This window comes from Hippoglossus hippoglossus, chromosome 14 (genome assembly GCF_009819705.1).
Source record: "Hippoglossus hippoglossus isolate fHipHip1 chromosome 14, fHipHip1.pri, whole genome shotgun sequence".
In the NCBI taxonomy this organism is placed as follows: Eukaryota; Metazoa; Chordata; class Actinopteri; order Pleuronectiformes; family Pleuronectidae; genus Hippoglossus; species Hippoglossus hippoglossus.
In genome coordinates this window covers 23,330,844-23,347,832 of record NC_047164.1, presented here as the reverse complement: position 1 = coordinate 23,347,832, position 16,989 = coordinate 23,330,844, and the positions used below count along the sequence as shown (strand labels likewise).

General features: G+C 39.3%; 1 protein-coding gene across 2 annotated transcripts in view; it reads right to left on the bottom strand.

Annotated features, from left to right (window-relative positions):
- The window catches only part of opcml (opioid binding protein/cell adhesion molecule-like), a 312,515-nt gene that overhangs the window by 61,174 nt on the left and 234,352 nt on the right, over positions 1 to 16,989 (bottom strand). The window lies entirely within an intron of this gene.

The following is a 16,989-nucleotide window of genomic DNA, read 5'->3' as shown; positions in this document are numbered from 1 at the left end:
AATCCACAGATATATTAAACTCTGCCCAGCTGCTTGTTTTCATCAGATACAGTTTTGACGGAAAACGTAATGCTGTTTTGCTCCGCGCTCCGGAGTGGACGTTCACAGGTGAGGACATTTTTACAAAACTAAAAGAAGAGGGACTATCTTCTGAAAGCTGTATTGGTGTGTGTTGGGACAGGGCTGGAGCGATGCTGGGAAAAGAAAGGACTGAAAGCGAGAGTCTTACAAGTGGCGCCGCACGTAAATTTCACACTCTGTATTATTCACAGAGAATCTCTTGCAAGCAAAACACTTGAACCAAAGCTTAAATATATTCTTGAAATTGCGATAAAAATGGTCCACTACATAAAAACACGTCCACTCAATATCAGACTTGCTCTTGCGGGGAGATGTGCTGAGCCGCCTGCGTGAGCTGAGGGACGAGGTGCGCATATTTCGGATGGAGCATGGATCCCAGCTCGCTGAGCACCTCACTGACCCTGACTGGTTAACAAGGCTGGCGGACTTGTGCGAAAAGACTTTCTCAGCCCTGACATGCATAAAGAATAAATACAGAGTGCAGCTAAACGTGGAGAATGATCTCCGAGTCGCCGTCTCCAAAACAAAGCCGAGAATGGACTTGCTCTGCTCCATGCATATTGCCCACCTATAGTGAGTTTAAGAAATTAAAGTAATGCTTAGGCTAAAATAAATAACCCTAAAGTTTTTGCACATGGCAGCAATAAGGTGTCTGCTGCTCGTTTTGCATACAGACGCGCACAGACATCACCTACTTACAGCATGTGCTCACTCAGCCCTGCTGTTTATACAGGGAGTTTCCCTGTATTCTGGTTATATTCTATTTCTTAAATTGCTATAAAATAATATCATGGCTGTAAGGCTGTTGTTCTTTTGTGTTGTATTAATGCCCGTGTTTGCATAGGCCTAATAGTGCGTGTGCGTGGCTGTGCGCAACATTATATACCACATCCAGGGTAGGTGGGGGTCGCCAGTCTCTGGCACCGTTATTTTGGGGGTCGCGGGCTGAAAGGTTTGGGAACCCCTGAGTTAGTCAACCACCAACATTTTCGTCTCGGCTCGTCAACGAAAGTTAAAATAGATTTGGTCATAGTTTTTATTTTCAAAGATCCGTTTTCGTCCCGTCTTAGTCTCGTCTTAGTCATGAGAAAAAGGTCGTTAACGAATATTTTTCGTCATAGTTTTCGTCAACGAAATTAACACTGATGGACAGACTAGTTTAGCATTTTCCTCCCCTATTTATTCCTCTTACATTTGTTTTGCTATACTAACTATAGTAACAAGTTTGAATCTTCTGTCAAAGTCCTTCTGCACTGTGGGAGTCCCACAGAACTCACTGCCAGCCCACAGGCTGGACTTCATTCAAAAACAAACAAAAACAAATTTCAAGGACTGCCTTCTTTCACTGAGTAACATTTCAAAAATCAGACACCTCCTGTGTCAAAAAGATGCCGAAAAATGTGTCCACATCTTTGTTATGTCCATACTTGTTAAAGTAATTCCGTATTATCAGGCTTTAGCAGTAAGTCATTAAAGACTCTGCAGTTTGTCCAAAATGCTGCAGCACGTGTCCTGACAAGAACCCGGAAAATAAACCAAATTTCTCCTATATTAGCTTCACTACACTGACTTCCTGTTAAATCTAGAATAGAATGTAAAATTAACCCCCTCAACTACAAGGCCCTTAAAGGCATAGTTCACCCAAAAATTATAATTCACTCATTATCTACTCACCACTATGCCGATGGAGGGGTGTGAGTTTCAGGCGTAAACAGTGTTGCAGCCAAATGCAATACAGTTGAAGACATTAGTGAACTATCTTCAGACTTAAAAAAACAACAGAAAGAAAACTGAAAAATGCCTCCATACTGTTCGTGCGGTGTCATACGAGTGTCTGGAAGCCCCGGCATTCATATTCGACTTGAAACGGCTTCTTTTACACCAAGTTTTAAGCCTAAATGTCCTCTGATATCTTCCGACGAGGTTCATTCAGGGGTGGTCAGAAATGCTAACGTCCCCGAGCTTAGCCCCTTGATGATGGATCGTGGCAGCTGATCATGGACTATGATTACATCACGATTGCTTAGATATAAAATATGCCTACTCACATATATTCTACCATTACTGACAATAACTCCTCCATTTCACTTGTTGCTGCTCCCTTCATCTCTATCAGACATTTTCTTATGTATAAATACTTTAAACAATGACATTTGTTGGTGATTGTTGAAAAACTACGGAGCCCCCAAAGGGACATGTAGTAAAGAATTTTGATAGTTAAAAAACTAAAAAGACTTTCTTTTGCGAGATCTCGCCAAACTTTTCCCTGGGACTGTTGGGTACTGTGGAGAGTCCTGTGTCCCTGGGTCTCTGGCCTTGGCAGGGAAGGGCTGTGCAGCCGGCCTGGTTGCTGTGGCCGGGCTTTGCGCTGTCTGGCTCAGCTGGTGGAGCCTGTGTACGCCGCCCGGACTCAGTGGTGCTGTGTTCGGACCATGCACTGAGGCTCGGGCAGGAGAGCAGGCACGGCTCTGCTGCTGTGAATGAGTGCATGAGAACACACTTGGAGTTCTACAACTGCTTCAAAGAGTTTATTTACATCAAAGACATGAGCGCTCTGCAATCAATTTGAACGTGGCGTGCAGGTTGCTTAATAACCCACACTGCCTGTTGCTCCATCTACTCTGGCCAGGACGTGCCCACTTTGGCTCGGCTAGTGGAACCTTTGCACACTGCCTGGGTCCCTGCCTTTTCTCAGTGGCGCTGTGGGTTTGCAAGTTTTGCGAGATCTCGCAAAAGTACACGTTTTTTCAAATTTGTTTTTCTCCATGTCCCTTCGGGGGCTCCGTAAAAAAACTGAAAATCCAGAAAAGCAAAAAAAAAAAGCACTGCATGGATATTCCTGTGTTTTTCTGTCTTCAATATATTGTCCATCTAAACTAATCCTGACTTGTGACTGATGACAGGTGCATCATTTGATTATTTTGTAAGACTCAAATTCAAAACATGTCCAGTCAGCATCTAGATGAAATGACAGTGTGACATGAATGTCTGCTCTAGAAATGGAAAGAGGCAGAACGACCTCTCTGGGTATAACATTTTCTCCTCGTTCTCAGTCTCTCCCACTACACATCCCCTGTATTCTATCTTTTCATGCCTGCAGTCATGTTTTCACACAACAGATCTTAAGGTTTGTGCCAAATTAAAATGTAATGCATCCTGAAGTGCACCAGGAGACTATCTTGCTGAACATTTGTATTCTTGTGCAGGTGGAGGCAAGGTGCAGCAACAATTCAAACACACACTATTGTTTTCACTCTTTGTCCTGTACCTTCACCACAACCTTGAAATTTGCATCTGCAGATTGTATGGGTTTGTATGGATGGCTGAGTTGACTACAACAGCTACTACGAGCTAGATAAAACCACAAAGTGAAATGTGCTTTTTTATAGGAAACATTTTTTTTCAGAAGAGTCCGAAGAAAAATGAATTCTGAATCTGACCTTCAATGCACAATGTCTGTTGACAGCATGAAACCACTTCATGGATATCTGTACAGCAGGTATAACAATTACACTGCATAGCGACACGACACCCAGAGAAATCAAGGACATTTTACAGCACTGCAGTGTACCGTAAAAAAAAGACACTGTTCCCTCGTTATGCTGTAATTTTCCAAGACGATGATACTTAAAACAGAGGCTGTTGAGAAAACTCAGCAGCCCTTAAAAATATTTTCTTGCCTTCCTAATTAACAAAGATTTTCACAAAATGGAGAAATCCACTTCCTTCCCAACTTTAAAGAACTGAACGTTTCCCCAAATAGAAAACAGTCCATACTTCAGCACTTGTAAGGCAGAAGGACATGGAAAATTGAAGCAATTATAAAGACAAAAGAAAGCAGCCATATCCTTGGCTATTTGATATTATCAAAGTGTTAGGTGATGCACTTGTTTTGTTCACTTCCTGTTGTACTGAGCCTAGAAGCAAAGAGGGCACTGGAGAGATCCACTTATAATCTCCCATGAGGTGAATGTTACTGACTGGTCACCGAAGAAGGAAGATCAGGATCAGATACTCATCCAACACAACAAGACTGAAAAGGACATCAGTGTATTCCCCATATGAATACAAAGTATCAGGTTGAATCCACTACAAGGAATGAGTTTGGCTTCACGGATGAGTGCTCTGCTCGTGTTACATTTCATAAAGGTCATGCAAATGATCTTTCATGTAATACATGCCCACGATATACAAATACACATCTTTCAGGCTGTAATAGAAGTCTTACTCTTGGCATGCTAAGTCTAACTGAGGGACTGATAATGGAAGAAATCAATGGGATGTATTACATGATATTACTTGGACATTGTGAGCTCTTATTGAGAGAGGCTTACAGTCCAATAAGTACAACCACAGATTTACAGCAAGTGTAATAAGTAAAATTGATCAACATCCCAAGAAGCCAAAAATAAGCACTGCAAATTCGGCAGATTCATCGTGTCAGATTCTGCCTTCAGGAGCTATTCATCTCAATGGCCACAAGAAACATGGAGGCAGTGATGATAGTGTCAGTGTAATATACTTTCCATTTGCAGACCACAATTATTATATTTCCAAGCACAGTTTGCTGATTTAAAATATCTCAGTTGGATTTTACGCACACAGGTACTTGCCAGGTAAATGGACTGGATTAATCCAGTGCTCTTCTCATCTTATTACTGACACAGTACAAGTCACATTCACATACAGTGCATCATTCACACACTGCATCATGCAATATGGGGTTCAGAGTCTTGCCCAAGGACATACGGACTGGAGCCAGGTATTGAATCACCCTCCTGGACAAACAACTCTTCCATCTGGGCCACGGCCACCCATGACACTTTCAAGCTTCTTATTTTTTCCAAATGTTTTGAAAAATGTTCAGGTTTTCAACAGTATTTACAGTTTATTTGGCTGCACGCACAGTGGTGAAATAGTTAGCACCAATAGCAAGGGGGTTCGGGGTTCAAACCTGTCATCCAGGGCTTTTTTGTATGAAGTTTGTATGTTCTCCCTTTGCCTAACTGAGTTTACTCCAATGCTCTCGTTTCCTCCCACAGTGCAAAGACATGCAGGTTGAGTTGACTCTGAATTCCCTGTAGGTGTGAAAATAAGAATGGATGGTTGTTGTGTCAGCCCTGCGATAAACTGGCAACCTGTGCAGGGTGCACCCCGCCTCTCGCCCAATGTCAGCTGGGATTGGCTCCAGCCCCTCTGTGACAATCAAAGCATAAGCAGTACAGATAATGGGTGGATACAGATGGTTTTATCTAAGTCAAATAACAAATGTTTGGTTTTGATGGGTTTAAATGTAGATAGTATGTTACAAGACTGTGAATTTAGAACAAGAAATTACAGAGCATCCCTTAAGAATCTTCAGTTTGAAGACTGTTTGCAAGACTGACACAAAAGTGTTCTAGGATTGTTAACACCTGTAGGGTACACACTCAAGACCCCCGTTTAACAAGGTGTAACTTGTAGGATTTAGTTATATCCAGTGGTAAGGTTACAAATTGCAACCACCTTGCATCACCCTCCCTTTCCAAGAATGTACTTATGGTGGTCTTCAGGTAACAGGTGTTGAAGGCCCTCTGTAGAGCCAGAATTTGGTTCATCCAGTTTGGGCTACTGCAGTGCAGCATGGCAAATAAAAAGGGTTCAATCTAAGGAAACAAATTACACAATAATGAGAACATTGTTGCGTATAACTCCACCTAAATCCTTCACCCTGGTCCTTCGATAAAAATCTGTCTGCTTTCACTTGTCCATGCATGCAACAAGATCTGCTGAATGAAAAATGCGCTTGCATTGCTTATGAAGTTCAATACTGAGAAAATCCCCATCGGTGCCGCTCGGTGCTGCAGTAACTAGGAATCAACCACCTTTACTCTGAACCAAAGATACCACGACAATTGTCATTGAGGGTTTTCATTCGAACAAAACCTTTTGACAAATGTGGACAGTTGATATTTATTTAGGGGACCAATGACACCAAAGATGTTTGAAAAGTTGCAATTCCTGACGTTGGTGATGCATTAGCAAGTTTAAAAGCAACTGAAGCTGGTCTTTCATCCAGTCATTGTGCACTACTGTGCAGGAGAAATAGGTATTCCCAGCCTCATTGAGAATATTTGGAGCATATCAGTGGGGAGAGGGGGTGACAACCACGCAAACTTAAGCATTTTAGCATCCAAATGTACCTTCAGTCCCATTTGCTCAGTCAGGTGATTCATTAACTGTAATGTGGGAAAGGAATTAGATCAATTTTACAACCTGGTTTCACTTCAGAAACAATGATTTCTCTACAGTATACCAGCTTTCTAATCAAGTACACATGTGCATTACAAAGACCTCAGACAGAGAAAGCAGCGGGTGAGTGTCAGGATGAGAGGAGAGATCATTAGAGTAATAAATCTATGAGGACTGACAGTGTACTCTATAATTACTTAACGTAAAAAAAAAAAAAATTTGTTTAGAACTGAGGTCAGGGAGGAATTAGATTCTCTAAGTGCTGCATTAATATAAAGTATTATGGTTATATACTGGAAATGCAAGTAAATAGGCTCGAAGTTGTAAAAAAATAAGCAGGTACGTGGTGGAGAGATGGGTGTTTTATTATTCTATTCTCAGAAATTATACATTTAAAGATAGCAAACACAAGAGTAAGGCCATTTTGTAGTACTCAAATGGAGGTGCATATTTCTAAAATGTATTGAACAAATATTTTATCCAAAATATACAAGTTCTTATATTCAACACAATATGATTGTGTTTTCTGTATATGAAACCATTAATTTCAGCCTCTTAATATGTCTGTTGACTTTACTTAATTTATCTCCAAATTCAACGTATTGGTTAATAAGCCACTTGGTTGGGTCTGATGACTTTTAAAAACTATGTCTTAAGTGTAATTAGTAGAAATGGCAACCTCTTTTTCCTGCATACAGCATGCATATTAGATTACTCAGCAGACAAGGCTAAATAAACATGCTATACAAGTGATGTTGTTTCTTAGATGGAAACAGCCGATATTGCTAAATGTCAGTCTAGCTGAGACGGCACAGCCCCAGTTTCTCTTTTGATCTGTGTCGGCAGAGACACGACAATGGGACAGATTTTCCAACACAGCATTAAAGATAAAAGTAGATATCCTAGTTTTTAATTGAGGAATCCCTGTGTCTTGTCATTGTAAAGCTCTGCGTCTGCACATACAGCTCTCCTTGTAGGGACACTGAGCTGATCTGGAGCCGGGCAACCAATGGTTTTGTTTCATGTAATATAGCTACAGTACCTACACACTGCTGTGCCACAAACTTAATTAGCATAGTATTGTGTAACTAATGGAACAGACAGACTTTTACTTTCATCAATACCACTGTCTACACAGCTGCGTTTAACTTGCAACCCCCTTGAGATTGTGTCTATGACCAAAACGTGGGTGACTTTATTCTTTATCTCAACCAAAGGTTATTTTACATGTAATATATTACTAAATACTACAACCACTCCTACTACTAATCATAATAACAATAACGGATTTCTATATTCAGTGATTTAGTTATTTTGTTTAATTCCTGGTTAACTTAACTTACAAAAGAAAAAACACATATGAATAATCCGCTTACCTGTCACACAGAAATCATTTTAGATTCCTAAGTAAATGCAATCTCACCGAGATCACATTTTCTATAAACACGATCAGTATTGTTAATTAAGGCATCTGGCAATTTTTTTACTGGCAACATAGGCAATAACATTTGGTTAAGGTTGAAGCTCCTCGAAAACAAATCCATTGTCATGAAACACAAAACATACAATGTTTTTATTCTATTTGACCTATACAATGCTCTTTTCCTCACCTTAACAAGAGTGCTTTTGTTTTCTAAACCTATGCAGAACCCAGCATAGAATCACAGCTGTGCTCTTTTGAACCGCCCATCCATCTCTGACCAGCCCCTTGCTACCAGGGCTGGACTGTGATAAAAAATTATCAAATCCAAAATATAAACCAAAGGTGCAAGAAATACTAAAGCCGTGCAATGAGTATGACGAAATCAAGATTAAAAATGAGCAAACATGATGAATACCTTCAAAAATCTATTGTGTATAGTCGACTATGATGAATTTACTGTCATGATTCCCATCATCTCCTGCTCTTTGCTCTCCTCTGTCTCCCTGACAGACTCCTCTTCTGGGGATGCTGGCCCAGCCTGGCTCAATGATGAGGAGCGACACATTCAGCTGCAGTTTTAATATAATGATACAATCAGGTACAGGATATTTGGATTGGCTCACAAACCCTGACCAAAAGAGCACTGTTCACGTACTGCAGCTGACTTAATGTAAATGTCAGTGGTTAACAAATCGGACATTGTATCAGAGCCACATTAACATACAGTTTAGCTCACCAGGGAAAACTTAAAGACAGCTAGCTTCCTAGTTAATTCCTATTTACTTTCTTAGCCAGTGTGCACAATGTTAACATCAATGTTTTCTAGCATAGCCTAATGCTAATGATCATCCCTCATTAGTGCATTGCCCTTTCTAAACATGGAATGGACTGTTTGCTTGACCTGTGGTAATGCTCCAGAGCCTCAAACAGTTCTACAATTTACTATCACTTTTCTATTGTTTGCGCAGTGGACATTGTGTGCAGAGCTTTTTATAAACAGTCCATGATGCAGATTGAAGTTGCAAATCTTAGTGTCCATCCTTCCTGGTTTATCTGCAAAGAAGATTTTAATGTCAATGTTTTTTCGCTAAATAAAATGAAATTTGCTTAAATAACTTATCATTTGTTTGGCATAGTTTGAATGATTAACTTGAATTGTGGTATTTTCTTTAAATTGTATGTTGGTTATATGTTTGAGGTCGGTTAAACAAGTGTCGCAATTTTCAGACCCAAGATTACAACTTTTCAAAAATAAAAGCTATGCAATTCATAAAGCATTGCAGCAACAAAATAAAGGTTGTGCTTTTCCTTTGAAGACAAATTGCAAAACAGGTAGTGATTTAATAAATATTGTAGCTATGACGGAGATCTGTATCAGTGCCTTGAGAGTCAGATGGGTGTAAATCCGATATGGGTAAATAAAAATAATGATATCATTAAAATGATCTGACAGTGATTTTGACCTGCTGTTTGACCCTGTTTCCGTGTGAGTTTATCCGATGACATAGAAAAAGACATGTTAAACCTGGTTTGCATACTGACTGTTAAGGCATGCTGCCTGCTACAGAGTGCTGACATCTTGATTATTCAATTATTAATATGCAAAACCGCTCTTCTTTGGGCCACTAACAATACACTTGACAAGTGGGAAGTTGATAAGTTGAACAGTTCGCAAGATATGTGATCCACATACAGACAGATAGACAGAAGGATGTTTGTGGAATTAGTGGGTTGATTATATATTGTAGAGAGAGGCAGTGAGCCTATTGTTACCTTGTGTTTACTGCAAGTACCACTCTCCCTCCACTCTCTCCCTTATCTTCATCCTGCTCCTCATCCTCATTGCACCAGCCTATAATCGGCCAAGGCTGCTACAGAAGGTCCTGCAGCAAACATACCATACCAAGTTTTACACATGTGGCAGAATCTGCCTAAAGGGCCTGATTATTGTGCTCTGTACCCCCTCTTAACCAAACAAAACCTTGTGTTTTGCAGATGTGCTGTGTGATGCTCGAGCTGAACCGAAAGGCTCATTTAAAGATGTGACTGGCTCAGCACAGTGTCAAATAAGAAAAAAGCTGATCCGCCTGTTTTGTGTTTTTCACTTCACCTGTTCGATGTTTTTACATCGAGTTCAGTATGTGAGAAAACAATTCAACAAAACAGAAATATACTATCTAGGAGAGATGGTTGCTAAAACAAATGCCATAGCCTAATCTAAAAATTAAAAGTTACAATCTGTTGAGATATATGTTTAAGAGAGTTTCATCCCATTTAAATTTGCTCCCTGGTGGGCTGTACCAAATTCAGATCAATGACTTCTTAGAGGTAGATGAAAAGAATAAAAAACAATCCTAATGCTATGATCTTTTTTCTTTAGTCACACTGAATAATTAAAAACAGGGAACTGTGCATCTCCACTTGGCAATTTCTTTTTAAAGGATAGATGTGGGTTGAGCCCCTGCAATGGACTAGCTTCCTGTCCAGAGGGGTGTGTGGCTAAGCTGCTTCACGCCTTTAAAACAGGAGATAATCTCCTTAGCAATGGGCCCCATACGCTCAAACAGGGCTTACTTTTAAGACTTAGCAGACTGACTACCCATCAGATCACTGTATCTTGTTCTGTATTGATGCTCTTTTATTTAATGGAAATATCTCAGTATGCGTTCATATCCCAAAATTAGGACTCAGGGTAGCACAAACTGCAGAATGGGATTTAAAAATGTCTCTTTAAACTCTCTTACACACCACGCTGTTGAATATAAAGTATCGAGGAATATATATGAATGAAAGCCAAGGAAGCAGTTTTAACATCTCCGCATCTGTTCATCACGTGAACATGGCCATTGTGCAAAACAGGGAAATGAAAACAGTGCAGCTTGGTAGGTGAGAAATTGAAAGTGAAATCCCCACTAGCCTCGGGAAAGAACAAGCACTTTTAAATGTGTTACACAAGCAAAGCTTATAGGGCTTACTCTCCAATTTCAGTTATCCTAATGTTGTGGAATATTTCAAATGCCTCATTACTTGCATTTTGCGAGAAAGGGAGACGTCTCTCTCTACTCTATAATGAGCCCTGAAGCTTATTAGACCAGTGTGCATTGAATTGGAGAGACCAATGCTCCCTCTTTTCTCCTCTTTATGGCACAGACAGGCTTCAGCCCTAATCACAAAAACACAGAGTCACAACATTACGCTTGATAAAACTAAAGAGGATAATCCTGTAGTCCATTTAGGATATTCTATGATTGAATTGAATTACTCTTGCTTTCTAACATATCATGGTGCACTGGCATTGAGGAAAAGCCATATGTCTTTTCTTCTAAAACTGGTACGTTCAATTGGACATAGATGTAGAGAAAATGTTAAAAGTGGTAGCATTGCGGAGGCTTCCCATGGTCCAGACCTATGTTGGCAATGTGCTTAAGAGATTAACAAAGTGTCTGTTCACAGCTTCTTTCATCTAAACTTGCAGTGCCAGAGTTAGTTTTACCACGAAGTTGTAGGTGTGGTGTCCTTTGTAAAAGATGGCTGTCAAACATCCAGATGAATAAAACACAAATATTTGTATATTTTAGGGAAACATCTCTTCTTTGATGCAACTTACCTCAAGCAAGCAGCCTTGTTTCTCTAAGCACTATATCCAGCTATATAAACAGTCCATCCTCTGAATGCTGATTTGGATTCAGGGCATCAGGAAACTAATTAAACAGTACATTAAACTGTACAACTAATGCACTGTACGTGTTGCGAATATTGAATTTCAAGGCCTCTTGTCTTTGCACTCAAATTTTACATTAACAAGGCCAAAGTGCTGACATTGAAACTGGAGTGTTACAATTTGAATGCATGAACCCAAACACGCTGTCACATCCTTGGCAGTGAAAGCTGTTCACAAAGTGTCTATGCTGAAATTGTTTTACCACTCTATCTTTTCAGACCTCATTGAATGCGTGTGTGTGTGTGTGTGTGTGTGAGAGGGCATCAGGTACAGTTTTTCTAGGTACCAGGACTTCTCGTACTACATGACCTACAGTTCCAACTCTTGTCACTCTGGTAAAACCCAGTTCTAATGGTGGGAACGTGTCTTGATCTAGCTTCAAGACAAACATTCCTTCCCGTTAGCCACTGTTTAATCAACAATTATCAACGAGAAATAACAAAAGAAAGCCAGTTGGAGTTGGAATTGAATAACTGTCAATGGTCCTTTACCCATGCAGGGAATTGATCAGATGTATAGTAGACACACTTAACAGGCTGGTTTGTCAATGTAGTGATTTGGATTGGTTGATAATTGGCCTTACTTCCGGAAACGCCTTCATCCTACTGGTATAATCATCAATCAAATTTTAATTGTATAGCCCATATTCACATATCACAGTTTGTCTCATAGAGCTTAGAAAGGACATTCCTCTGTCCATTAACAGTATACAGTTTATCGGTAGGTGTTTAAAGAGCCACCCAGACCAAGAACGATGCCAATAACTACAAAAATCTGCGCTGATGAAATAAAACACTTGCATATAACCTGTATTGGAAAATGATTCTGTGTATCGCATTTGTCCGTTGTCTTGTAGGCGTTTTATTAAACACTGTTTGTTTTATCAAGCAGAGGAGGGTATTTTTTGAACCTCATCAGTCTCTCTGCAATATCTTCTGCCATGTTGAGCATGGTTTATTGAATGAGATGTCCCGTAAATTCAAATGTATTTTGTTTAGTCAGTGTTTCTATTATTCTTCAAATTGTGAATGTGATTAAATGTTGATAGGTAGTGTAGTTTTTGAGTCCAGTAGCTCTGTTAAAATTCCCAGCCCAGGAACTCTTCAGTGTTGGCCTTAAAATCCCAACTTAAAACTTAACTTTACACTTTAACTTTTTTAAATGCTTCAGGGGTTGTAGCTCTTAAATGATCCTGCCGTCAGGGTCTCAGACTCAGTGAATCTGTCAAGCATAGTATGTACAGAACAGTCCATGTTGTCCTACCAACGAAATAGTGTAACATTTCTGACCACCACTGCTTCTCTTTAAAACCTGTTGTCCCTGAAGCGAGTATCCAATCTCTCTCTCTCACTTCTGTCAGTCTATTGTTTCCTCCCTGCATCCCCCTGACTTGTCTGCTTCATTTCATATTTTGGATCTGGATCCAGGATCCCCAACTTGTTACATTGATGTTCTCAACAGTAATGGACAAGCTTTGTTTTTCTACCGAAATAGTCAACGTCTTTTACTGGCAACCCACTAGCAAATATTCCGACTCTTTCTGTTCAGAGATGACCACACAGGGATGCGTCCTTGATATCCCTCAGACTGGTGAGCTGTCACTACTTTGTAACAGTCCACCCTGTAAGGGCATTTCTCCTGAAAGTCGTGGTTGACTCTGCTAAGCCTGATGACTCAGTGTTCCCTCGAGCAAGAGTCCAAATCCAACAAAGTATTTGAGTCGACCTTTCAGCAGCACGAGTCTTCCCTTTAAGCTGCTGCGGCCCAGCCCTTCACGTGTCTCTGTCACTGTTGCTCTGAGTGCTGTATGCCACCAGTCTTCTCTTGCTTCAGTGGGAATTTATTGAGCAAGCATTGTGTTAAACATGACCCCAAGGAACATGCTGAGCATTGGCATAGAGTTTGACATGGACAGCATCCATTTATGGTGCATCATTGTGAAAAGTGTTTCTACACTTGTCTTTGTCCTAAAATGAGAAATGTGGTTTAATTTCTTGCTGTTTTTTTTTCACCCTGCATTAAGCCACCAATAGTGTCAGTACAGTTGGCTACCAGGCAGCAATAGAAAACTTGTCTTTTTCTTCCTTTGTCTCAAGTGGATGCCAATCAAACTCCATTCAAACAACTTTGTATATACTGTACTTCACATACTGTTGAAGAGTGGTCAGACGTGTTTGAACAGACTTAGCTTTCTCCTGTCAAACCAATGTGGAGGAGCAGCTTAGGATAAACTCTGAGTGTGTGTCAGAAGATAAGGGCAGAGGAAACAGACAGGAGAAAATCATGTCATAAAACCTTCTAAGAGTAAATTAAACAATGAGCACATTATTTATTTATACATGCAATGCTTAAATTTAGCAAACTGTCAGAATAGTTTATTTCCTTTTACTGTTTGTCCAACAATGAAGATTAAGTCTGACATAAGTGTGTGTGAAGGACTGTTTCATTTCATCACTTTTGAAGTACTGAAGTGCTTCTGGTGATGTAAAGTAGTATCTTATGTAGTCAAGTAATGCATATGCTTCTAGAAATAAATACACAGTGATACGGTTGCTTTTTAACTCTTTGTAAATCAGATAACTGTAAAGCACATGTTACATCTAACATTGGTATTTCAATTCATTTGTATACTGCCAAATCATAATATACATCATCTCATGGCACTTTATATAGAAGCTCAAGACCTTCCAGTACTGCTCTCCCTTCTCCATTCTTTTTTTCAATAGTAAATATGCATTGTTGAGAGAGATTAAGCAGAGTGACATTTCTGGTGTTAAAGCGAAGTATCAAACATGTTTTCTGTAAATTACCTCTGACTATATCATCTTGTTGAATTTTAACTCAAACATGATTATTAATTTAACCACAGGAGGAGCATGTTTTCTGTCAGTGTCCTTTCTTATTACTGATGAGGAAAAAAAGATCAGCTCTGACTATTAATCTTGGATTTTGAAAAAGTAATCTTGATCTTGCTTGATGTTATTTAACACTGGTATTTACTGTATAGGTCAGGCAGCCGACACAAGCTAGCTGCCACTGATGCTCCTTTTACAGAGAACGTAGCCAAATCCATGCAGTAATAATTCATAATGCACCACTTTCTGAGTATGGAAATTAAGGACTTAATAGCTTGTGTATTGCATGAGGGATGTGAAGCTCCGTGGGGATGTTACTGGTTCTGTAATGCCCCTACATTTTGGCTTCATTTGAGATGGAGCTGGTTGAATAAAAATACTTTTTATCTACTTTAGAATCCGCAGAAGCACACAGGGATGAGCAGAATTCAGTTGGCAGGTTGTAGCAGTACAAAGTGCTAGGAAATGAGAGGCTGTGATCTGGTTTAATACAGGACGAGTTCACAGTGACTTCACATTATTTACATTGAACAAAACACACCATCTTTCACTCACCTTTAATGCTTGTTGTCTAAATGCTGCTTTTATGATGTGACAGGTCACATGTTTTATACAACCACCATTCAAATCAATGCCCTATACAATTTTAAGATTCAAATATTTACTTTTTATATGGTTTAAACAGTACACTTATTTTCACTTTTGAAGCCATGGCTTCTTTATAGGTTGAAAGTCATCTTATTCTGCAGAGTAAGACGACTTTAAACCTTTGTATTAAGCCCAGGCTCCTAATAAACTCTGAAAGAAATAAACTTCACACTCTAGCTTCATTCAGTGATCACAGCATGTTGAGAAATTGGGAACATAATGAATTCATATTGTGTAGACTTCCTAAAATGCATTGAAAACACTGTTACTCATAATAACCACTACAGTAGCATGGGTTTAGATTTGCGTCATGTGTCAATGGGTGTATTAGAAAGTGAAGGTTGCCCACAGAGACTGCAAATGTTAGGGGCCTGAATTTTTGTTATAGCTGCACATGACTATACTGTCCCTGCAGCTGAAACAAAATATTGAATTCGATTTTTTTTTTTTTTTTTTATCTCTGTCTCTGCACCCGGCACCTATGTACATGTATAACATATAATACTTGTATATCTATAAATCAGTTTATTTGTGGATAGCATGAGGCCTTGTACTGTTGCCATGCTTACGTGCAGCTCAAATTCAGCATGTAAATCCGGGAGCTGGTTTTGACGTGAACGGAGGATTAGCTGTTAATATGCGGCTGGAGCGACAGTGACATGGCTCAGGTAATATTTACTTTGTGTTGAGATAACCACAGACACTGTTAATTTTATACTTGGATCCAAATGTAGAGAAATGTCTTTATTGAGCATGGTGTCCTACTAATCTATGGGCTGCATTGTATCAGAATTTCTTTTTAAATACAAGTTGATGCATTGCTCGTCCATAATGAAAGTAAACTTGACTGTCGGTGGAGCCACTCTAGCTGCTCAAACAAGCTTAAAAGAGTGAGTGTGTAGTTGCTGAGATCCACTAATTATTTGCCAAAATGAATGCCACCAAAGACTTTTAAGTTTGTTTCTGAACTAATACTACAATCAACTCACTGATTGACGTTTCTTTGAATTACGCTCTTCAGAAGTTTAGCAATTCAAGTTTGAATAAAATTTTCTTTTCTGTGTTGTGTGGCCAATTCAAATTCCAACTCACTCAATCCCCTTTATTAACTATTAACAATTTTCTTATTACACTTGCTGTATGAAGATATCAGTTTTCATAAAAGTATTTATCAACCAAAACGCCTCCTGTAGACACAGTGAATGGAAGCTGTTTAAACATCCACCAAAATGTAAGAGTTGCTGACTACTACTGTACATGAATATAAAAAGACTTTAAATTTGTGTTTTAAATCAAATGGGCAGTGACTCATTCTGGGAGCATCCAGGATCAGTTGCTCTGGCAACTGCGAAAATTAAGCTACATTTATTTACCGTTAACTCTTTTTTTTATTAGCATATGTTTTTGTAGCATATGGACTCTGTTTGTATTGCATTTTGCATGACTATACACTACTCACATTAGGCCATTAACTTTGTTTACCATGAATAACGTCCTACATACTGCCTCTTGATACTCAGTGAGGACGTTTTTGTACATTAAATACAATCTTAATATGGTTTATTCTACATGGTCTATGCTACAAAACACAAAACTAGAATGTCCAAATAACTTTAAATTAAATCCTCACTCTGAGGAGACTTGCTTATCACTATTTCATTAGAGGTTTGGCACACAGCTTCCCTAATATAAGTTACCTCCTCTCACTTGGAAAACAACAGACCCATTTGTTACAAAGAATTGAGATCTACTCAGACATCAGTTCTATTCTCAGTCAGAGGTACAGGAACAAAGTCAGCACAAGTGGAAATATCTTATAATGGAAAATTCCACTGATCAATGTCTTACAACTGTTTTCTGTGCACTTAGCTGATGCAACCTCAAAGTTCCACCACCTGTTGACCTTTATTTGTGCAACTGTGTGCTGGGTTTGATTCCTCTTTCTGTAACAGTGATGCCAGACAGCAGACGTTTTCCTGTCTGCTTTCTGTTTTGTTTCCTGTTTATCACATTGTATAAAAACCTTCCTT